The 23,898-nt window shown below is 40.7% G+C and overlaps 1 long non-coding RNA gene and 1 pseudogene across 3 annotated transcripts in view; one reads left to right on the forward strand and one right to left on the reverse strand.

Annotated features, from left to right (window-relative positions):
- LOC118548593 (uncharacterized) overlaps positions 1-23,433 on the reverse strand; it is a 67,135-nt gene extending 43,702 nt beyond the window's left edge. For all 3 annotated transcript variants that reach the window (XR_013448812.1, XR_013448813.1, XR_013448811.1), the window contains exon 1: positions 23,151-23,433. This is a non-coding gene — a long non-coding RNA (uncharacterized LOC118548593). The remainder of the gene's footprint in view (positions 1-23,150) is intronic.
- On the forward strand, positions 10,948-12,396 carry LOC118555912 (5'-AMP-activated protein kinase subunit gamma-1 pseudogene; annotated as a pseudogene).
- Positions 23,434-23,898: the final 465 nt, after the last annotated feature.

Here is a 23,898-nt window from a genome sequence, read left to right on the forward strand (position 1 = left end):
AAGCAGATGATTCTCCTGATTTATCGTCAGAAGGTCAGTAGTAGCCTTGTGCTAGGTCACAGTGCCTACGTCATTCACCTTACTTCATCTCAACACGTGGGCATTTTATCATGTCCCATCATCAGGAGAAGAGGAAGGGTGAGAACAGGACAATAAGATACTTTGAGAGAGAGACCACATTCGCATAATTTCCATTACAGTATATTGTTATAATTGTTATATTATTTATTATTGTTAATCTCTTACTGTGCCTAATTTAAATTTTTTTAAAGATTTATTTGAGAGAGAGCAAGCGAGTGTGGTGGGGAGGAGCAGAGGGAGAGAGAATCTTAAGCAGACTCCATGCTGAGCAAGCACAGAGCCTGATGCGGGGCTCTGTCTCATGATCCTGAGATCACAACCTGAGCCGAAACCAAGAGTCAGACACTTAACCAACTGTGCCACCCAGGTGCTCCTGTACCTAATTTGTAAATTAAACTGTAACACAGGTATGCATGTGTAGAAAAAACATAGTACATACAGGGTTTGGTACTATCTGTGGTTTTGGGCATTCACTGGGGGTACAGGAAGATATAACTTGTGGTTAAGGGGGGCTAATGTATATATCTTATATATACACGCAAATTTTGCATATAGATCCATAACGGCCCCAAACAAGAAAGAATCTTAATCAGTAAATCAGAAATGGTGACAAATTCTTGTAAGACAGACTATTTAAGAGTTCGAATCAATGGCAAAACCAGGGTAAGAAACTTGAGGTTAAACACTCGGGACGGAAGGCAGTCCTTCCCAAGGAAGCCTGGGGGAAATCCAAGATTAGAGGAAACAAACACGAAGAATGAAAGAGGTCCCCCAGGGCAGTCCTTGAGGTAATTAAATACAGGGCTGCATTTGGCCTGGCTGGATCAGACATCCCCTCTGGCTGGCAGCTCCAGGAGGATAAAGTTTCTGGAGTAAAGACCTTAAGACTATTTTTTGAACAGGAGAATAAATACCTCTCCTGGGGAAGGGTCTGAATTTGAAGGTTGGCCTGGATGGGAAAGCAGAGACCTTTTTTTTTTTTTTAAGATTTAATTATTTATTTTACAGAGAGAGAGAGAGTGAGTACACAAGCAAGGGGAGGGGGAGAGGGAGAAGCAGGCTCCCTCTTGAGCAGGGAGCCCGATGTGGGGCTCGATCCCAAGACCCTGGGATCATGACCTGAGCCAAAGGCAGATGCCCAACCAACTGAGCCACCCAGGTGCCCTGAAGCAGAGCCCTTCTTAACAAGGCCTCCATAATAATAGGGGCCAAGGCTGGGGACAAAGAGGAAAGGTTGTCCCCAGTGCCTGCCCCACAACAGCCACATGGGTAGCTCTCCAAGGTAGGACACTTCAGAGTAACCACAGGAGCTGCAGAAGAAGGAGAGCAGTGGCCTGAATAATATTTAGCTACCACGAAGGATAGAGTATAAGCAACTTAGTCTGGCAGTATGATTATACCCTATCTCTTAGAATCTCAGGAATTGGGGTGCCTGGGTGGCTCAGGCGGTTAAGTGTCTGCCTTCAGCTCAGGTCATGATCCCGGAGTCCCAGGATCGAGCCCTGCCTCAGGCTCCCCACTCAGTGGGGATTCTGCTTCTCCCTCTGACCCTCCCTGTCTTGTGCACTCTCTCTCTCTCTCAAATAAATAAATAAATAAATAATCTTAAAAAAAAAAGAATCTCAGGAATTGGTTCCTGAAGTAAGAACAGGGATTCTCATTTGGACTGATGCTCCAGCTTCCAACACTGCAAAGTCTAGAGAAAGGAAGTGCTGGATATAAGAAACATAGTATCTAAAAATAACTAGTAAAACTTATGGCTATATCTAAGTAAATAAATCTAAATAGAATTTCCTAAGATCTCACTATTGGAGCTGGGACAAGAAAAAGCTTGAAAGTATGTTATGGCTTGAATTGTCCCAGGGGAGGTATAGTTGCAGTGTATAGTCTAGATACTGCCAGGAAGCTTTCTGTTTAAGGAGATTTAAGATAAATCAGGATGGGTCATGCAGCAGGCTTCTGGGGTGTTGGTAATATTTCATTTCTCAATGTAAAAATTTTAAGCTTGCTTTATGTTCTTTTTTTCCAGTGTGTGTTATATTTCTGTACTTGTGGCATTTTATAATGAAACATTAAAAAAAAAACAAAAATCAAGAAAGACTATTAGATTTTGGGTTCTCAAACCTGGCTGAACATTAGAAGAACCTGGGGAGGGTTTAAAAAAACACTGATGTACAGAATACACACCAGACCAAATAAATTAGAATGTCTGGGATGGACTCAGACATATGTATCTGAGAACGGCTGTACTAGAAGAATAAAAATAAACAAATTCAGCAGAGGAAACATTAATCACAATCATTATTGATGGGTTAAATTCCCCAATTAAAAGGCAGAACCCAAACAAGATCACCAAGATCCACATTTTCTTCATTTCTCAGGTTTCCTATCAGTATTGGCTCTGTTCTCAAATTCCTTGTGGTTATAAGATTGCTGTAGAAATACTGTCCCTATATTCTTTTACATTTGCATTAAGAGGGAAAACTCTTGAGCTTGTGCCAGAAATCTCAGCAAAAGTGTCATGGCATCTCTCTTCTAAGATTTCTTTATTTTACAGAGAGAGGGGTGAGAGAGATCGAGAGAGAGATCGAGAGAGAGCACAAGCAGTGGGAGGGGCAAAGGGAGAGAGAGAGAAAGGATCTCAAGCAAACTCCCCACTGACTACGGAGCCAACGTGGAGCTCCATCCCAGGACCCTGAGATCATGACCTGAGCCAAAACCAAGAGTCCGATGCTTAACCGACTGAGCCACCCAGGTGTCTCAGCATCTCTCTTTTTTTCTATTGTGACCCTGTGCCAATCACTGATCCTTGAGCCAATCACTATGACCAGGAGACTTTGATTGGTCAGACCTACTGCATAGGCATGGGGTGGAGTGAATACCACCAGAATTAGTGGGATGAGTGTGTGGGGGAGAGTTTGGGTTTGGAAATCAAGTTCATATAGCAAGGGATGCAGTATGATTTGCACATACTTGGCATCTGAATTTTGGATAACAAGTAGCAAGAGTTTGGATAGAGCAGTATACCGGCCCTATTAACAAGAAGTATTTGAATATACTCAGATCCTGAATTTGGGAAGAAAGAGTTGAAATTGCAAAAGCAGGATGGTGAGAAATATCAGGTCAGTTAAAGGGATATTGTTGTTTGCAGTCAATTATTGAAGTATATAATATACTTCAGATAAATAAGTATATATGTATCTGGATTAATGACAGATTCAACTTATTTTTGTTCTACGAAATTAGAAAGCACTAAGAATTATGGGCTATTAAATAAAGCAGCAAATGTTTAGTGGTCCTGACAATGGTTCTGTATAGGTGGATGGGACATATACCTAGAAAAAGTGTTGAGGTTTCTCATCAAAGACTACTTTCTTTTTTTCTTTTTAAGATTTTATTTATTTGACAGAGAGAGAGAGAACACAAGCAGGGGGAGCAGCAGGTAGAGGGAGAAGCAGGCTCCCTGCTGAGCAAGGAGCACAACGTGGGGCTCAATCCCAGGACCCCCCCAAGGATCATGACCTGAGGCAAAGGCAGACACTCAGCCGACTGAGCCATCCAGGTGCCCCATCAAAGACCCCTTTCATCAACAGCTAAGTCAAGGAACAGATCTTATTCAAAGGTTGGATGGTTTCACTTGGGTGCCAGTTGCAAATGAACTTTTTTTTAAGATTTTATTTATTTATTCATGAGAGACAGAGAGAGAAAGAGAGTCGGGGCCCTGGGATCATGACCTGAGCCAAAGGCAGATGCTTAACTGACTGAGCCACCCCGGCATCCCTGCAAATGAACTTCTAATGTTTTTTGTTTAGCTTCAGCTCTGGAAAGAATTTCTCCATGTTTCCTGGCATTGTGTATGGTTATTAAATAGTAATATGTCATTGATTTCTTTCAGAGAATGAAGAAAATCAAGTGTTAGCGAAGAGTCAATGCCTGCCGATGAAGCCTCCTGCATCGAAGTTCAATTTCCTGATATCTTATCCTCAGCACTGAATGTCCTCAGCACGTAACATCCTATTATGTGAGGCCTAAAAGGAGAAGTTCAAGCTTTTCAAGCTCCTGACCACCGTGTGTTGACATATCACTTGAAATCAGAGATAACATTTCTTCACAATGCTGATAATGAAAACAAGGACCAGATTTATGATTTCTGGTCTTTCACAGAATCATTAGTGTTGTAAGGAAATTTTATCCCCTCCTTCATTTTGATTATTCACATGAGTACCTTCCCCTTGGACGGCCAGACTGCTTTAGCGTGGAGAAGCAGCGTTAGTACCCATCACCCATTTCTTCACAAAACACACAGGAAACACTTATGCTCTGGGACTGAGATGTGATTGTGCTAACAACTTTTATTACTTCTTCGACCCTTAGTTAAGACCAGGATGCATAACTGTTCTTAGGAAGTAAACTGGTGGGCAATTTAGTACTCAGATATAACTATGTGTGATTGGTCAAGGGATGCTGACGGTAAAAATGGTGCAATTCCCCACCTCCCCACCTTATCCTATCATGTTGCAGCATCCTCCCTATCTGTGAGGTCAGCATGGGATTGTGCTGTGACCCAGTGGGATGTCAGTGAATGTGACAAGGCAGAGACTTTAAGGAGTGCTTGCATATTTGGGCTGGCTTGTTCTTTCTCCTGGGCCTTTGCCATACGAACATGCTTGGGCTAGCCTGCTGAAGGACGCAATGCATGGTGTAGAGTTACCCCAGTTGTCCCAGATAAGTCTATCCCAGACTAGCCAAGCTGATACTGGGACATATGAAAGAAGCCAGCCAAAAGCATCAGAGCTGCCCACATGACCCAGAGCCCAGGCTGGCTTCATGGTCACATGACCTTTGTAGTCACATAGGGGCTCTGTGTTAAGACCTCGTATTGGTTTGATGTTCTGCTATCATTGTCTTTAAATTTGTAATCATTTTTTCTACAAGGGGCCCTGCATTTTTATCTTGCACCGAGCTCCACAAATTATGTAGCTGACCTTGCCTCCATCTTATCACTGACACAGGGGTAAAGCCTTGCTGAGATGAGAAGAACCACCCCACTGGCCTACAGACTCATGAGATAAATAAATTCTTAGTATTTAAGTGACTGGATTTTGAGGTTGTTTTGCATTATTGTAGCAATAGATACTGATACACCAAACCTTTCTTTGCAGGACATGTGGCTGGTCCTCCAACAGCATTATCTCAAAGACGCTTCTAATCGGCGTCATGTCTCACAAAAATAATATTAGATTAATTGATAAACAGAACTCAAAATTACCAAGTGTGCCTTTATCATTCATATATGTACCACAGGGATGCAATGAGCTGGCTCATACCTTCCCCACTAGTGCTTTCACTCAGCTATAAAACAAAATATTGGGGGTCATCATTACAATCTGTATGCCCCTTGTGCTGTGCTGCAGACAACCCTGTCATTAGGTTTGCTTAGGGCTACTTTTGCTTTCTCTCCTGGCATTTTATTTGTCCTGAATTTGAGGCTGGCTTTATAAGCATGTTGACCACAGCATGACTTTCATCTGTTGTTGCTGTTGTCTGGCTTCTTTGCATTTAGAAATAAAATTTATCAATTTCATACCACAAATTATTTTGCACATAGTCCAGGAAAATCTACCGGTTGACCAGAGAGGTTATTCTATTTTAGAAATGATGTGACATCTCTGAAAGCATTATGAAACTCTCTGACAGAGTTTTCTAATAGAGTGTACATTGGAGACAAGAGGGGGATAAATCCCTTGCTCAAAAAAAAAAAAAAAAAAATCCAGTTTTCAGATATTCATAGCCACATTTTCCATTCACACTTTGCCTTTCAGCTGCTTTGGTGAAATCATCACATTCACATTCACAGATGCTCTTGTCCCAACAGATCCTGGAGTCCTGTTTGCTAATTACGCTTCTGAGTTGCGGTGTTTGTACTACTATTTTTATCTTTGCTTTTACACTTCAATGAACCGCTCTTTAGTCATTAATCTATTTTTGTTCATCAGAACTGTAACAAAACATAATAGTAACAACAAAAAATGCAAATTTTACACACATAAACAATAATAGGCAAATGATATAGCTAAAATAAACTATATCCTAGTAACTGAATTTTAACTATACCTTGCTAAGAGTCTGACCATTTTGAGCCATCGGCACCCTTGCACCATTATTAGGAACGTAACAGACCTTGATAATTTTTCTTCCTTTTCAAATTTATAACATTCTGAAGCACCTATTTTCCTATTGCTTATGTCACAGAAACTGCCAAACAACTCGGAGACCATTTGTTTTACAGACAACTTGATCGCATTTTAGAAATACTGACCCAAAAGATAAAGCTTGAGCTCTTTGACGTGGTATGTAAGCCATCTAACAGTTATTAGCATATGTATGTGTGTGTGTGTGTGTGTGTGGATGGCGTATAACAATGACAATAACAACAACACTTTCTCTTTACTGAGGCCTTAAATGATCCCATGTGATCAGTGCCAATCTAAGCATTTCAAATGGATTCTCTTACTTCAAACTCAGAATAACCCTAGGAGGGAGGTGCTAGTGTTGTTATTGTACATATATAGAAAGGGATTTCTGTGTATTACAGAGGTACTTGCTCATGATCACAGAGATAGTAGGAGGCTGAGCAGGAATCTGGTCCCAAGATTGTCTAACTCTTAATGACCACGTTGTTTGGCATCCCCTCTTTGACCTCCCCTTCCTGCACTCTCTCACAAACACGCACAGCCTCCGTACGCTCCAGCCATACCACACTCCTTTCCCTTCCTCAGTGATCTTCCATCTGTGTCTGTGCACACTTTGCTCCCTCTGTCTGGGATGTTCTCTTCCATTTCTTGCCTCGTCACCTTGGTGAACTCTCACTCACCCATCAGCACCCCATTGAAGAATCTTCTTCGTAAGGAATCTTCTTTCCTTCCACCCACATCCCAGGATTTTTACATTGTCTGTAATAGCCTACATTTTATTTCTTTCCATTCTCCAAATAAAGACGCAAAAATGTCTAGAGTGACAACTGAGTTATTAAGAATTACAATATGACAGAACATAATTTACTACATTGTATCTGATTGTTCCCTGGTCTATCATTAGTTGACTCCACTTATTGACTTATGTCTCAATGAATAGGTAATTCCTCACCTTAAAAATGTTATTCTCAGGTGGTCAGAGAACAGAATTAATTCTCATTGTGTCTATAACAGCAACTAGTTAACTTCATAAGGCACAGAAAATATATTCTGTTTTACCCTCTCCAATTTACTCTCCAAGAGTGAGACCCATGACAATAGGTAAAGTTTCTAAAATCATTATCTCTGGTAGATGATATTGCTTTATAGATATTCAGAAAATACAGTTCTATCAAGGTGGCAAGAATATATCTTCAGGTCTGCTAGTAATTAAGAAAGCTGTAAGGGGCGCCTGGGTGGCTCAGTCGTTAAGCATCTGCCTTCAGCTCAGGTCATGGTCCCAGGGTCCTGGGATCGAGCCCTGCATCAGGCTCCCTGCTCGGTGGGGGGCCTGCTTCTCCCTCTCCCACTCTCCCTGCTTATGTTCCCTCTCTTGCTGTGTCTCTCTCTGTCAAATAAATAAAATCTTAAAAAAAAAAAAAAAGTTGTAAGTTAATCAGTAAGAAGAGAAAGTAGAAGGTAGTGGCTTGGAGTAATGGTCCCTAAACTCATTTGAACACTCACTTCAACAGTATATATTTTGGGACTGCACCCCCACAAATGTGTGTATTTATTTATATTTTATGTATACATATTATTGTATGAAACACTCAGTATATTAAAAAACATTCATGAAATGGAAACTAAAAGAAATGAGGTAAGGAATAAATATAATTAGAAGTTCCACTATTTTCATTCCTCACCCAATGGGTCATCTGGTGTACCTGCTGGGTTATATATTTGCACTACATTACTGAAGATCAAAAGTCTGCAAATCATTCTCTGGATAAGTACTACTAGCCCACCTGGATCCAGATGCTGGGCTCTCCTCAGTGATCCCCAACACCTGGATGGCCCCTGTGGACTCAAGATCCAGGTCCACCACCATGTACCCAAGCATGGCCTGCCTACCAAAGGACTCCAATAATAAGCCTGCATATGGTTACCGCCAGATGGCCCACCCAGAATCTCTGGAGAGGCCAACTAGTGAAAAGTTTTGCCTGTTGAAGCCAGAGTGTAAAGACTGGAAGAGGTGCCTACTTCCTTAATTGTGCAGACACCAAAGCAAGGCCACGAGGATCATGAATAATCAAGGAAACATGACCTCACCAAAAGAAACTAATAAAACTCCAACAACTGACCCTAAAGAAATGGAGATCTAGGAACTGTCTGACAAAGAATTCAGAATAATCTTCTTAAAGAAATTCTGTGAACTGCAAGAAAACACAGATAAAAACTAAATGAAATTAGGAAAACAATGCATGAACAAAATGAGAAGTCCAGCAAGAAATAGAAACCATTAAAAAAAAACAAACACAGAAGTCCTAGAACTAACAAATACAATAACTAAAATGAAGAGATCAATAGAAAGCTCAACAGCAGACTCGACCAAGCAGAAGAAAGAATTCATGAGCTAGACGGCAGATCATTTGAAATCAGTCAGAGGAGCAAAAAGAAAAAAAATGAAAAAGAATAAAGAAAGCCTATATGAATTATGTGATAACATTCAAAGAAACCATGCATTACTGGATTACCAGAAAGAGAAGAGTGGGGAAAAGAGGCAGAAAGCTTATTTAAAGAAATAATGGCTGAGAACTTCCCAAATCTGGATAGAGATTTGGACATCCAAAAAGTTAATAAGTCACCCTAAAATTTCAGCCCAAAATGATCTTTTCTAAGACACTTTATAATAAAACTGTCTAGGGCGCCTGGGTGGCTCAGTTGGTTAAGCGACTGCCTTCGGCTCAGGTCATGATCCTGGAGTCCCTGGATCGAGTCCCGCATCGGGCTCCCTGCTCAGCAGGGAGCCTGCTTCTCCCTCTGACCCTCCCCCCTCTCATGTGCTCTCTCTCTCTCTCTCATTCTGTCTCAAATAAATAAATAAAATCTTTAAAAAATAAATAAATAAATAAATAAATAAATAAATAAATAAAACTGTCTAAAATCAAAGAAAAAGAATTTTTAAAGCAGCAAGATTAAAAAAAATTCTCACATATCTGGGAACCCCCCTAAGGCTATAGAAGATTTTTTAGCAGAGACCTTGCAGGACAGGAAGAGTGGAATGATACATTCAGATTGCTGAAAGAAAAAAAAAAAAGAAACTATCAACCAAGAATAATTTACCTGGCAAAGTTGTTTTGAGAAATGAAGGAGAGATAAAGATTTTTCCAAACAAACAGAAGCTGGGGGAGATCGTCATCACTAGAACTGCCTTACAAGACATGCTGAAAGGAATTCTTGGAGCAGAAATGAAAGGACATTAATTAGCAACATGAAAATATATGCAAATATAAAACATATTGGTAAAGGGAAGTATATAGTCAAATTCAGAATAATACTGTAATATGGTTGTGTGTTAATCACTTAATTGTAATATAAAGGTTTAAAGAACAGAAGTATTAAAAGTAACTATCACTACCATAATATGTTAGTGGATCTACAATATAAATGAGATAAACTGTGACATCAAAAACATAAAATATGGGAGGGCAGTAAGAGGGTTGAATTTTTGTATATGATCGAAGCAAATTATCATCTTAAAGTAGACTGTTAAGTCTATGAGACATTTTATACAATTCTCATAATAACCACAAAACAAAGACCTATGGTAGACACACAAAAGGTAAAGACGATCAAAGCTTACTACTATGGAAAATCATCAACTCACAATGAAAGGTAACAGAAGAGGAAGAAATAAATAAGGGAACTACAAAGCAACCAGAAAACAGTAAGATGGCATTAATAAGTATTTACCTATCAATAATTACTTCTACTATAAATAGATTAAATTCTCCAATCAAAAGGCATAGAGTGGCTGAATGGATTAAAAAACACAACCCAACCATATGTTGTGTACAAGAGACTCACTTCAACCTTAAGGACATACATAGTCTCAAAGTGAAGGGGTAGAAAAATATATTTCATGCAAATGGAAACCAAAAGCGAGTAGGAGTAGCTATACTTGTATCAGCAAAATAGACTTTTAAGTCAAAAATTGTAACAAGAAACAACAAAGGTCATTATGTAATGATAAAGGGGTTAATTCATCAAGAGAATATAACAATTGTAAATATATATGCACTTAATATCAGAGCAACTAAACATTATACTAAGCAAATACTAACAGATCTGAAGGGAGAAACAAACAACACTACAATAATAGTAGGGGACTTCAGGAGTTCACTTAAAACAATAGACTTGTTTATCCAGACAGAAAATCAATAAAGAAACATTGGACTATACCTTAGCCCAAATACATGCAGAACATTCCACCCAATGGCAGTAGAATACACATTTGTCTGAAGTGCACATGAACATTCTCTAGGATAGATATGTTCAGTTACAGAACAATTCTTAGCAAATGCAAGGTGACTGAAATCATACCAAATATCTTTTCTGACCACAATGGTATGAAACTAGAAATCAATTACAAGAGCAAAACTGGAAAATTCACAAATGTGTGGAAATTAAACAACATACTCTTGAACAACCACTGAGTCAAAGAAGAAATCAAAAGGGAAATAAAAAAATATCTTGATACAAAGGAAAATGAAAACACAAGGCACCAAACTCATGGGATGCAGCAAAAGCAGTTCTGAGAGGGAAGTTTAAAGCAATAAATGCCTTCATTGTGAAAAAAAGAGAGCACGTTTCCTAAAGCAAAAGAACCCAGCAAGTGTCTCTTGCAAAGGAGATGGTCACTTCTTGGGATAGCTTCCAGCTCTGGAAAATGAGCATCCTCAAGGGACCGCAGAATCTAACCATAGCACGTACACTTCTTTTATGAGTCTCATCACAGCTATGACCAGATTCCCACAAGCTCCAATTTGTTTGTATTTAATATTTCCCTGTAGATGAAGAAAACTTTTTTTTTCTTCCCCCCTTTGGCAACTAATGGTATATAAGCTGTCCCTTATGGGGCAGTGGGAAAGTAAGAATCAAAGTTTTGTGGGCATGCTGGCCATCAAGGATTTCATCAATATCCTGCACTATTACTAATAAACCAGTCTTGGTATAGATCTATGAGCTGTAAGAATGCAAGGCAGAAACCTGGAGGGAAGCGTACCCATAGGACTTCTTTAATCCCTTGTATGCATTGCTTCTAACGCCAGCTTGTTTGATGCTGTCTCTTCATTAATTCAAAATAAGACCCACAGGCTGCCAGTTATTGACCCGGAATCAGGCAACACTTTGTATATCCTCACCTACAAGAGCATTCTCAAGTTCTTCAAATTGTTTGCCTGTGTTTCCCAAGCCAGAGTTCATGTCTAAGTCTCTGAAAGAGCTATAGATTAGCATGTAGGCCAACACTGTTATGAGTCACGCTACCACCCCTGTTTACATGGCTCTAGGCATTTTTTTTTTTAAGATTTTATTTATTTATTTGACAGAGAGACAGCGAGAGAGGGAACACAAGCAGGGGGAGTGGGAGAGGGAGAAGCAGTCTCCCCGCCGAGCAGGGAGCCCAATGCGGGGCTCGATCCCAGGACCCGGGGACCATGACCTGAGCTGAAGGCAGACGCTTAATGACTGAGCCACCCAGGCGCCCGGGCTCTAGGCATTTTGTACAGCACTGATTTTCAGCCCTGCCACTGGATGAGAAAGAGTGTGTGGTGGACATCTACTCTAAGTTTTATGTTATCAATTTGGCAGCAGAAAAGACCTACAATAACCTAGATGTGTCAGTGACCAAAGCTCTACAGTGTTGATCACATTACTTTAAATGTGTCCTTGGGGCTCCTGGGTGGTTCAGTCAGTTAAGTGTCTGATCTTGGTTTCAGCTCAGGTCATGTTCTCAGGGTTGTGAGATTGAGCCCCGCAACAGGCTCCATGCTGAGCAGAGAGTCTGCAGGAGATTCTTTCCCCTTTTCCTCTCCCTTCCCCTCTGCTCCTCCCGCCACTCACATGCATGCACACGCACTCTCTCTCTCTCTCTCTCTCAAATAAATAGATAAATAAAATCTTTAAAAATGTCCTCAAGTGCTATTTGCATGAGACTTTGGAGACCATCATCAACAGGCTGGTGGAACCAGAGATTTACCTATTTGTAGTGGTGGATAAGAATGATGCAGTCAAGGAAATTGTATCACCATCTGACATCCTTCAGGACTTGGTGCTCACAGGCAAAGACAAAAAATCCTGACCTGGGGAAAGAGGTCAGACAGCACCAGGGGATAAGCCCTACTCACTACCCACCCTGGGAATCACAGATGAAATCCTAAGAGAACTGTGACTATTCCCTGCTCACGAGACCCCTACTCTTCTACCTGGAAGCTGGGGAAGGTAGGAAAGAGGAAGGAGAATGGATTTTAAGGTGCCCTTATCCTCACAATACTCTTGAGAAAAACTTTCAGCCTAGCCCAGCCTAGCCCCTGTCCTTTCAGACATAGTCTCTTTTTTGAGCAAACTATGGGTTCTGTGCCCCTGAAAAAAAATTTTGGTCTCTAAGAGATTCCCAAACTTCACCCAGCCCTTAACTCTGCCTTTGACTCTCCCCTAAGATAATAGCACAACAAAAGTCTTCATAAAGATATTTTTATTCATCCTGTTTCATGCTGTATAGTGACATTTCTTCCCCTAATAGGAATAGGGAGAATGGAGGGGAGAGGGGCGTCTTTGGGTTCCTGTGCTGTGTGCATATGAAGGGGAATGAGGGTTAGGTGGAGAAGGATGGCAAAGTGGCTAGCTGAGGTTATTGCTTTTCATGGCAATCCTGATTAAAATGACAGGACCCGAAAACAACAACAACAAAAATCACAAATAAAAAACCTAACTTTACCCCTTAAGGAACTAGAAAAAGTAACTAAGCCCAAGGTTAGCAGAAAGAAGGACATAACAAAGATCAGAGCAGAAATATATGAAATAGAGGAAAAACAATAGAAAAGATCAACCAAATTAACAGCTAGTTTTTTTAAAAAGATAAACAAATTGGCAAACCTTTAACCAGACAAAGAAAAAAAGAAAGGACCCAAATAACTAAAATCAGAAATGAAAGAGGAGACATTACAACTAACACCACAGTAATACAAATGATCATAAGAGACTACTATGAACCATTATATGCCAACAAATGGGATAATCCAGAAAAAATGGATAAATTCCTAGAAACATACAACCTATCAAGACTGAATCATGAAGAAATAGAAAATATGAATAGACCAAAAACAAGTAAGGAGATTGAATCGATAATTTTAAAACCTCCCAAGAGAGAAAAGCCCAGCACCAGATGGCTTCACTGGTGAATTCTAACAAATATTTAAAGAGGAATTTACATCAATCCTTTTCAAACTCTTCCCAAAAATTGAAGAGGAAGGGACACTCCCAAACTCATTTTTTGAGTCCAGCAGTACTCTGATACCAAAGCCAGATAAGGACAACACAAGAAAAGTAAACTACAGGCCCCTATTCCTAATGAATATAGATATAGATATCCTCATCAAAATACTAGCAAAATGAATTCAGCATATTGAAATGATTGTACAACATGATCAAGTGAGGTTCATTCCTGGGTTGCAAATCGATAAATGTGAATACCACATTAACAGAATGAAAGATAAAAATCATATGATCATCTCAACAGAGGAAGAAAAGTATTTGACAAAACTCAACATCCTTTCATGATAAAAACCTTCAACAAATTGGGTATAGAAGGAATGAACATACCTCAACATAATAAAGGTCCTATATGACAAACCCACACCATATTCAACAATGAAAGGTTGATTTCTCACTAAGATCAGGAACAAAAGAAAGCTGCCCACTCTCAATACTCCTGTTCAACATAGTACTGGAAGTCCTAACCAGACCAATTAGGCAAGAAAAAGAAATAAATGGCATCTAAATCAGAGAGAAAGAAGTAAATCGTCCTTGAAGATGTTATGATCTTATACATAGAAAATCCTAAAGACTCCACAAAAAAACCCATTAGAACTAATAAATGAATTCTGTAAGGTTGCAGGATACAAAACCAACTTATAAACAGCAGTTGCTTTTCTATATAGTAGCAGCAAATCATCTGGAAAAAAAATCCCATTTAAAATGGCATCAAAAGGAATGCCTGGGTGGCTCAGTTGGTTAAGCATCTACCTTCAGCTTAGGTCATGATCCCAGTCCTGCAATGGGCTCCCCGCTCTGCCTGTTGCTACTGCTGCTTGTGTTCTCTTTGTCTCTGACAAATAAATAAATAAAATCTTTAAAAAATAAAAAAATAAAATGGCATCAAAAATAGTAAAATAGTAAAATACTTAGGAATAAATTTTAAGCAAGGAGATAAATTTGCTGCAAATTACAAGACACTGATGGGGCGCCTGGGTGGCTCAGTCATTAAGCGTCTGCCTTCGGCTCAGGTCATGATCCCGGGGTCCTGGGATCGAGCCCTGCATTGAGCTCCCTGCTCCTCAGGAAGCCTGCTTCTCCCTCTCCCACTCCCCCCTGCTTGTGCTAACCTCTTTCACTGTGTCTCTTTCTGTCAAATAAATAAATGGAATCTTTAAAAAAAAAAAAAGACACTGATGAAAAAAACTGAAGAGGACACAAACAAATGAAATATATCCCATGCACATGAATTGGAAGAATTATCGTTATTAAAATGTCCATACTACCCATCTGTAGATTCAAAGCAATCCCTATCAAAACCTCAGTGGCCATTTTTTACAGAAATTGAAAAAAAATCCTAAAATGTATATAGAACCACAAAAGATCCTGAATAGCTAAAGCAATCCTGGGAAAGAAGAACAAAGCTGTAAGACCAAAACATACTTCTTGATGTCAAGATTTATTACAGAGCTGCAGTAATCAAAACAGCATGGTACTCGCATAGAAGAAAACATAAGCCAGTGGGATAGCACGAGAGCCCAGGAATAAACCCACACATACACAGGCAACTAATACGTGAGAAGGGAGCCAAGAATACTTAATGGGGAAAGGACAGCCTCTTCAATAAATGGTACTGGGAAAACTGGATATTTACATGCAAAAGAATGAAATTGGACCCCAGTCTTACACTACTCACTAAAGTTTTCTGGAAATGGATTGAAGACTTAAATGGAAGGCCCAAAATGTACCAGAAGAAAACACAGGGGAAATTCTCCTTGACATTAGTCTTAGCAACGATTTTTAGGATATGACAACAAAGTACAAGTAACAAAAGCAGCAATCAACATGTGGGACTACATCAAACTACAAAGCCTCTGTAGAGCAAAAGCAACAATCAGCAAAATGAAAAGGCAGCCTATAGAATGCGAGAAAATATTTGCAGATCATCTATCTGTTAGGGGTTAATACCCCAAATACATGAGGTTAATACCCCAAATACACAACTTAATAGAAAAAAAATCTGATTAAAGGATTTGAATAGATGTTTTCCCAAAGAAGACATACAGCTGGCCAACAGGTACCTGAAAAGATGCTCAACATCACTAATCATCAAAGGAATGTAAATCAAAACCACAATGAGATATCGCCTTTTCCTATTAGAACGCTATTTCCAAAAAGGCAAGAGACAACAAATGTTGTTGGGGAAGGTGTGGAGAAAAGGGAGCCCTGTGTGCTATGGTGGGAATGTAAATTGGTGCAGCCACTGTGGAAAACGCTATAGAGGTTCCTCAAAAAATTAAAAATAGAACTACCATATGATCCAGTAATCCTGCTTCTGGGTATATATTTGATGGAAATGTAATCAATATTGAAGAGATATTTGCACCCTCATATTCATTACAGCATTATCCACAATAGCCAAGACATGGAAACAACATAAGTGTCCACTGATGGATGAATAGCTAAATCAACTGTGATATGTACACATACACATACACTGGGATATTATTCAGCTATAAAAAAGAAGGAAATCCTGCATTTTGTAACAATATGGATGGACCCTGAGGGCCAAGTGAAATAAGTCAGACAGAGAAACACAAACATGGTATCTTCTCACTTACATGTGGGATCTAAAAAATCTGAACTCACTGAAACAGAGAGTAAACTGGTGGTTGCCAGGCCCTGGGGTGGGGGGGGGGCAGCAGGGAAAATGAGGAAGATGTTGGTCAAAGAGTATAAAGTTCCAACTCTAAGTTCCAGGAATCTAATGTACAGCATGATGACTACAACTAACAATACTATATTACTATTAGTTGTTAAGAGATTAGATCTTAAATGTTATCACCACAAATACAAAAACAAAATTATGAGAGAGAATGGAGGTGTTTACTAACCTTATTGTGGCAATCATTTCACAATATATGTGTGTATCAAATCATTACACTGTACATCTTACACCTACATAGCTTATGTTAATAGTATGTCAATAAAGCTGGGAAAAAAGAAAATCAACATAATTCACTATACTAAAAGAATAAAAATAGGAAAATCATTTTATTATCTCAAAAGACACAGAAAAAGTGTTTGATAAAGTTCAAAAACCATTAATGGTTAAACAAAACTGAGCAAAGGAGAAATAGGAATTTTCTTAATCTGATAAACACACACACACACACAACTCTAAAAAACCCCTTTAGCAAACATGTTACCTAAATGTGTAATGTTGAATGCTTTCCCTTCGAGATCAAAATGAGACAAGAATTGCTTTCACCATTTCTATTATATTGTATTAGAGGATTTAGCTGGTACAATGAGGCAAAAAGAAATTAGAAGGTATAAGGATTGGAAAGGAACAAATCAGCTTGCAGAAAATGGTTTAGCAGTTTCTTGTAAAGTTGAACTGAGGCATACTCTATGATCCAGCATTTTCTTTTTTTTTTTTTTTTTAAAGATTTTATTTATTTATTTGAGAGAGAGAGAGTGAGCAAGCAGGGGAAGTGGCAGAGGGAGAGGGAGAAGCAGTCTCCCCACCGAGCAGGGAGCCCGATGTGATGCAGGGCTCGATCCCAGGACCCGAGGATCATGACCCGAGCTGAAGGTAGATACTCAACCGACTGAGCCACCCAGATGCCCCTACGATCCAGCATTTTCACTTCTAGGTATATACCTAGGGGAATTCTTGCACAAGGACACAGATATGTACAAGAATGTTCATAGCAGCGTTATTCATAATACCTCAAAACTGGGGCTAGGTGGGAACCAAATGCCCACCAAGAGTAGAATGAATAAATCATAAAACATTCACATGGTTGATTACTATAAGCCAATGAAAATGAATGAACCATAACTACAAATATAGACATGAATGAATCTCAGAAATAAAAATATCAAGCAAGATACATGCCACAGAAGAATGTCTGTGGTGTGATTACATTTATATACAACTCACAAAGTTGGAAAAACTAAATAATATATTGCTTAGGGATGCACACATATATGGAAAAAAGCAGCAGAAAAATTATTACAAAAGTCAAGATAAAAGTTATCTCTAGGGAAGATGAAGAGGGATATTTTTGGAAAGTTTCTAAGGCAGGAGGTGGTTGTTATGAGGGTATTTTTATTCTTTAAGCTGTACATATATATTTTATACATGTTTTATGTGGGATATATTTCACTACGAAGTTTTTTCAAAAGCAATTCCCTTTAGGTCTAATTATCAGTTTATAGAGAATATAAAGGATAGCAGAACATATTAAATGATACCATGAGTAAACAATCAGCAAAGTCTAGACTTTGGGAAAATCTAGAGGACAAATCATCTTGTTTCTTCAAAACAATACATCTTGTTTCTTCTCTCTCTCTCTCTCAAATAAATAAATAAATAAACCTTCAAAATGTCAAGGAAAAAAAGAGATGAAGACGGGACCTGTAACTTACACAAGACTTAAAAGACATAGTTACCAACTGCCATGTGTGGACCTTATTTGGATACTCATCGAACAAACAAATTACAAATTAAATAATATGGCAATTGCAGATAATGTGAGCATTAACTGGTTATCTGATGATAATAAGGATTTATTCTTGATTTTATTGGGATGTGGTGATGGTACAGTGGTTATGGTTAAAAAGGGAGTCCTTGTCTTTTAGAGGTTGATAATGAAATATTTACAGATGAAATTACATTAGTCTAAGATTTGACTCAAGACAATTCTGGGTGGGAGGGACAGTATAAAGAAAACAAGATTGGCCATGAGTTGAAAATTATTGAAGTTTATGATGGTATACGGGGTTTCACTAAATTTTAACATGTTTGAAATTCTGCATACTAAAAATAAAGTAAGATAAAAACGAGAGCAAAAAAAAAAAGAAATTTGCTCAATCAAGATCTGTTTTGAAAGGGACACTTTGGGGTTCATTACCTTCTCACCTTGCCCACAATAGCACCATTTTTCTTCCACAGGATACTCTAGAGCTGTGCTTCTCAATCTTTTTTTTTTTAAGTAGGCTCCAAACCCAGCGTGGAGCCCAACGTGGGGCTTGAACTCACCACCCTGACATCAAGGCCTGAGCTGAGATCAAAAGTCAGATGCTTAACCAACTGAGCTACCCAGGTGTCCCTTTGCTTCTCAATCTTTAAGGTGCATACAAATCAGAAAGATCTTGTTAAAATGCAGATTTGGATTCAGAAGATCTGAAATGGGACCTGATATCCTGCATTTCTTTTTTTTTTTTTTTTTTTTTTAAGATTTTATTATTTATTTGACAGAGAGAGACATAGCTAGAGAGGGAACACAAGCTGGGGGGAGTGGGAGAGGGAGAAGCAGGCTTCCCTCTGAGCAGGAAGCCCGATGCGGGGCTCGATCCCAGGACCCTGGGACCATGACCTGAGCTGAAGGCAGACACTTAACGACTGAGCCACCCAGGCGCCCCTCTCCTGCATTTCTAACAAGCTCGCAGGTGATGCTGATGCAGGACTCCCTTCAAGAACACAGTCTTTCACCTCTTCATAACCTCTATCCCGTTGGCTTCTACCACTGACTCATTCTTCATCATTTCTTCCTGGTCCCATTCCCATTCTGGCCCAGCTTAGATCCTGTGGCTCACCTTGACAATCACTCCGTTTTAACCTGCTTCAACATCCTTGCCCTTTTCTCTTCTGTGGAATTTGTCCAGCAAAACTTCAGTGTGATGGCACTCTACCATCTCCAGGTGCTTGGACCCAACCACTTAAATGACATTGGAGAAAACGCCCCGATACATGCTCTTAATAGGCACTCTGTTTTATCTAGCAACCCTGCTCCGTTCTTTACAATGTTTATTTCTCCCTCTCCAAGAAGACTATGTCCTCCTCTTTCCTCTTCTCATCTCCTTTTCTCTCTGCTAATGACCTTGCCTTCTACTTCGCTGTGAAAATAAAAGCTGACAGACAGCAAGTGCTTCATCTTCCCAACACCACATCTACAAGCTTCCCTGTACTGCTCCATCTTTTCTCATTATCCGCTCCTATAAAAAATAAAAATCTGTCATCACCTATTCATTCATACACACTTTGGATCCCATTCCCTCTCTCTCTTCCAGCTGGACTGCTCTGATAGTTTACATAATCTAGAGGCTTCTATTTTTTTTTTTAAAGCAAATGTAAAATCAAGACAGTTCCCCTGACCCATATCTAAATACTGCCTGATTTCTGTTATGCCTTTCACAGTTTGTTTATCTTCATTCACTCCTTAACCCACTCCAATTTGGTCTCCATCCTCACCACTCCACCAAAATTGCTCTTGTCCAAGTCTGCAGCTACCTCCACGTTTCCAAGTCAAACAGACTCTTTTCTGCCCCTTAATTTACTCAGTGTCTCAGAAAGATTTGACCCAGCTGATACCATGTTTGACTTTTTTCTGCCCTTCCTATTCCGGTTCCCCCTGCAAACATCCTGATCCAAACCTAGTCTTTCCACTTTAGGAAATAGTATCACCAACCTGGGAAGCTTCTTTAATATGTCCCTTTTTTTCAACTCCTATCAGATCCATAAGCAAGGCTTGTTTGTTTTTTTTTTTTTCCTACCTCTTAAGCATCTTTCTTGTCTGTCCACTCCTGTTCCATTTCCACTGCAATTACATTAAACTAAATTGTCTCCTGTTTCCCAAACAAGCCACCTACTTCCTTGCCTCAGGGCCTTTGTACATGCTGTTGCCTTGCCTGGAACACTTAAACACATTCTGAGTTCCATATGGCCCAAATTTCATTCTAGGGTAACAATCTTAAAAGTCTTCCTAGACTCCAAGCTATTCCCAGATAATCCTGTGAGAAAAGGAGGCGACATTTCTATACCACATTCTAGATATGCTCCTGATCTGTGGCCAAAACAGATGCTTAGACTCCTACTTGTTCTAATCAGAACACAAAGTTTGATATACGACCAAGTTTAAGTTCATTTCCAACCATAGCGAAATTGGCTCCAAATTTCCTCCTGGCTTTCAGTTCCTCCCATAGTAGAGGAAGACAGTATCCAGCTTATCATTTTGAATTCACGTTGTACACTGGAAACAAATGGAACCCAATATTTTATAGCTCCTCTGGTTAAGAGATCTATTTCTCCATCCATTGAATCTGGCCTTGACCATGTAATCTGTGTAGGCCCAATGGAACACTAGCAAACGTGAAACAAGTGGGTGTTTGTAAAGTGCTTGTGCGTTGGGGGTTCCCCTTCTCTTGTTGCTTTTGGAACCCAGCCGTCATATGAAGAAGACTGGGCTAGCTCACTAGATATGGAGACACATGGCCCTGCCAATTTCTGTTGCCCCTGCCAATCAGCAGACGCGTGCATGAGATCATCTAGGATCAGCCACCGGCAGCCAGTGTGCCAGCTGATTAGCTACACGAGTGAACCCAGGCAAGAAGTACTATCCAGATGATCCCACCTGCAATTGCCAACTCATGGCATAAGGAGCTATAAATGAGTGTTGTTTTAAGCCACTATATTTCAGTGTGGTTTGTAATGCAGCAAAAACTAACTGATACACCTCTTGAAGAAGGCTTTTCGTACTGCAGATCCAATTATGCTACTTCCCTACTTTCAATACTTTAATGGTTTTTCATTGATCCTGGAATACAACCCAAGTCACTTTAGCAAGGCCTACAAGAGATCCACATAGTCTGGAGGGCCTCATCTCCTATCATGGTCCCACTTACACCGGGCTCAGCCTATCGGCGTCCTGTTGCTCCTCGAGTGGTCCCAGCTCTTCCCCACCTCAAGGCTCTCACACATGCTATTCCCTCGGTCTGGAATGTTCCTCCTGGCTCTTCACCTGCTTGACTTTCTGCTCCTCTCTCTCTCAGGTTACATCTTAAGTATTACATTGGCAGAGGGTACTCCTCTGACCAACTCTTCTTCTTTGTCCACCAACTGAAGTATGTCTCCAGTTACATATTCTCATGGCACCTACTATTCTTTTTAGCAAATGGTCCGATTTGAAATTATATATTGTCTTGTGATGATGTTTAATAGTTGCCTTCTCCAATGAACTGTCAACTCCATGAGAACAGGATGTCTCTGTTTTGTTCACAAATATAGCCCTGAACCTTGCATACTCCCTGTCACATAGTAATGTGGATGGATTTTTTTTTTTAAGATACTACTTATTCATTTGAGAGAGAGAGACAAAGAGAGCATAAGCAGGGGGAGAGGCAGAGGAAGAGAGAGAAGCAAACTCCCCACTGAGCTGAGAGCTTGATGCAGGGCTTGATCCCAGGACCTGGAGATCATGACCTGAGCCGAAGGCAGACGCCCAACTGACTGAGCAACCCAGGTGCCCCTGGATTTTTTTTTTTTTTTTTGAGGCAGTTTATCATAGTAGTTAACTGTGCAGGCTCTGGAGAAAAGCTGTCTGGGCTTGAATCCTAGCTCTATCACTTCCTAGTTGAGTGACCTAACTAACTGCTTTGTGCCTCAGTTTGCCCATCTCTAAATTGGGGATAAAAATAGTACCTGCTCATTGACTCCTTGGGTGGGTTGTGCACAATAATTGTTAATTATTTCTTGCTGAACAGGTATCAGCACACCTGGATAACAGTGAACCAGAAGCTTCTGACATAGCCAATATCTCTTTCCTATGTAGTAAGTATGGACACTGCCATGATTAAATTTACATGTGTCTTCCCCATGGCTAGTTTCTCAGCCAGCTATCTGCCTCATTCTGCAAAGGTGCGGCCTCAAACTCTGAGCCAGCTCTCTGAGATGCGTAGAGCCCCTAATCCTTGAGTACTGACTGGATCTTGGCCCCTGCTTTAAGACCTGATTTCTCCCACAGAGCCAGACATTTGGGGTCAGAGAGCAATGTCTCCTGACTGCTATAAGTGCCCCTCCTATCACTTGATGATCCCCTAGCTGAGCGGGGATCAGGAGCCAACAAACGTCCACCCAAGAAACAGTTCTGATGGCCCCAATAAAAAGATCAGCCACCCTTTAAAACAGACGCGCGCACACACACACACACACACATATATATGGCAGGAACCGGGCCATATACATTGTATTGGTGAGAAAAACATTTTAGAAGGGATAGTTAGTACATTTCCAATCACCAAGTCCTCAGAGGCTTGTCTTTCAGGTTCTGGACAGAAAGAATATAAGATCTAGGTGTCCAAAAAAATTTTGTTTTGAAGGCGAGGGGAGCAGACCCCCTAAGAAAAGCAGTGGGAGAGAGAAAGTGGGGGCAAATAAGAGGGGAAAATAGGAGTTGGAGAGGGAGAGGGCAGGTGAGAGAGAGACTCAGAGGAGCAAGACTGAGGGAGGAGAGAGATGGGAAAGAGGCAGGCTGAAGGGGGGGAAGAGGGGGAAAAGGATGGAGGAGCTCTTTCCACCCCAGCACAACGTAACCAGCACAGCTCGGCTTCCTAGGAAGGCTGGGGAGGTTTGGCTGACAGACAGACGGACCACCGACTGGAGAGCTGCAGCTCCCCAGAGCTGGCAGGCACTTTCCTCCCAACGTGTCCAGTGCCCAGTGAGGGTACCCTGTGCATGCTAATGAGGCAGTCTAGGACAGCTTCGCAAATAATTGCTCAAAGTGTTCAGTAACTTACCAGGCTGGGAGTCAGTGGGCTCCAGAATGATGGGGCACAGCTCCTGGGGGACCACCAGCAGAGGGGGCCTGGTTCTCCAGGTACCCGGTGCTCACAGGTTAGTGCCTGCAAGATGACGGATTTTCCATTCAGTCGGGCACCAACCCAAAGGTAGGGAGAGCCAGACCAAAAGGCAAAAGAAAGGAGGGGAACCTGCTTGTGTTTTTGTATTTAAATTGTTTTTGAGCCCACGTAGCCCTGGGAGTCACATGCTGCCTCCAACATCACCGGAGTCATCACATGATACAGGTCCCCCATCATGTGATAAGACAATTCTGCCTAACTTCGGCCCGCCGCCCCCACCCCCACCCCCCAGACTGACGGATAAAGTGCTTCTGGGGGAGCACCCCCCTCCATGCAAAAATCCGTGGTTGAGGGAGGGATGCAGATGGAGAACGCTCAGAGCCCACGCAACGCTAAGATCTTGATGAATACTTAATATGCCTTTCTCTCTCCTCCTAAGCTACTGCGACTTGGAGCCGTGCCAGCCTCATTTGAATTCCAGCCTTTGTGAATAACTCAAGTGTCGCCACCGTTGCTCCAGCAATTGCAGGGCGTTTGAGCTCACACCATCCTGCCTCGTTCTGGAAAGCCCAGCTCGGCTGCCTCCCCGCCCCGCAGCTTCCATGCTGCCTCTCCGAGCAGTGGGAGTGGGGCGGAGGTGGGGAGACTGCGCCCGCTGAATCTTCTAGGCTTTTTTTTTTCCCCC

Source organism: Halichoerus grypus, chromosome 6 (assembly GCF_964656455.1).
Source record: "Halichoerus grypus chromosome 6, mHalGry1.hap1.1, whole genome shotgun sequence".
Classification (NCBI taxonomy): domain Eukaryota; kingdom Metazoa; phylum Chordata; class Mammalia; order Carnivora; family Phocidae; genus Halichoerus; species Halichoerus grypus.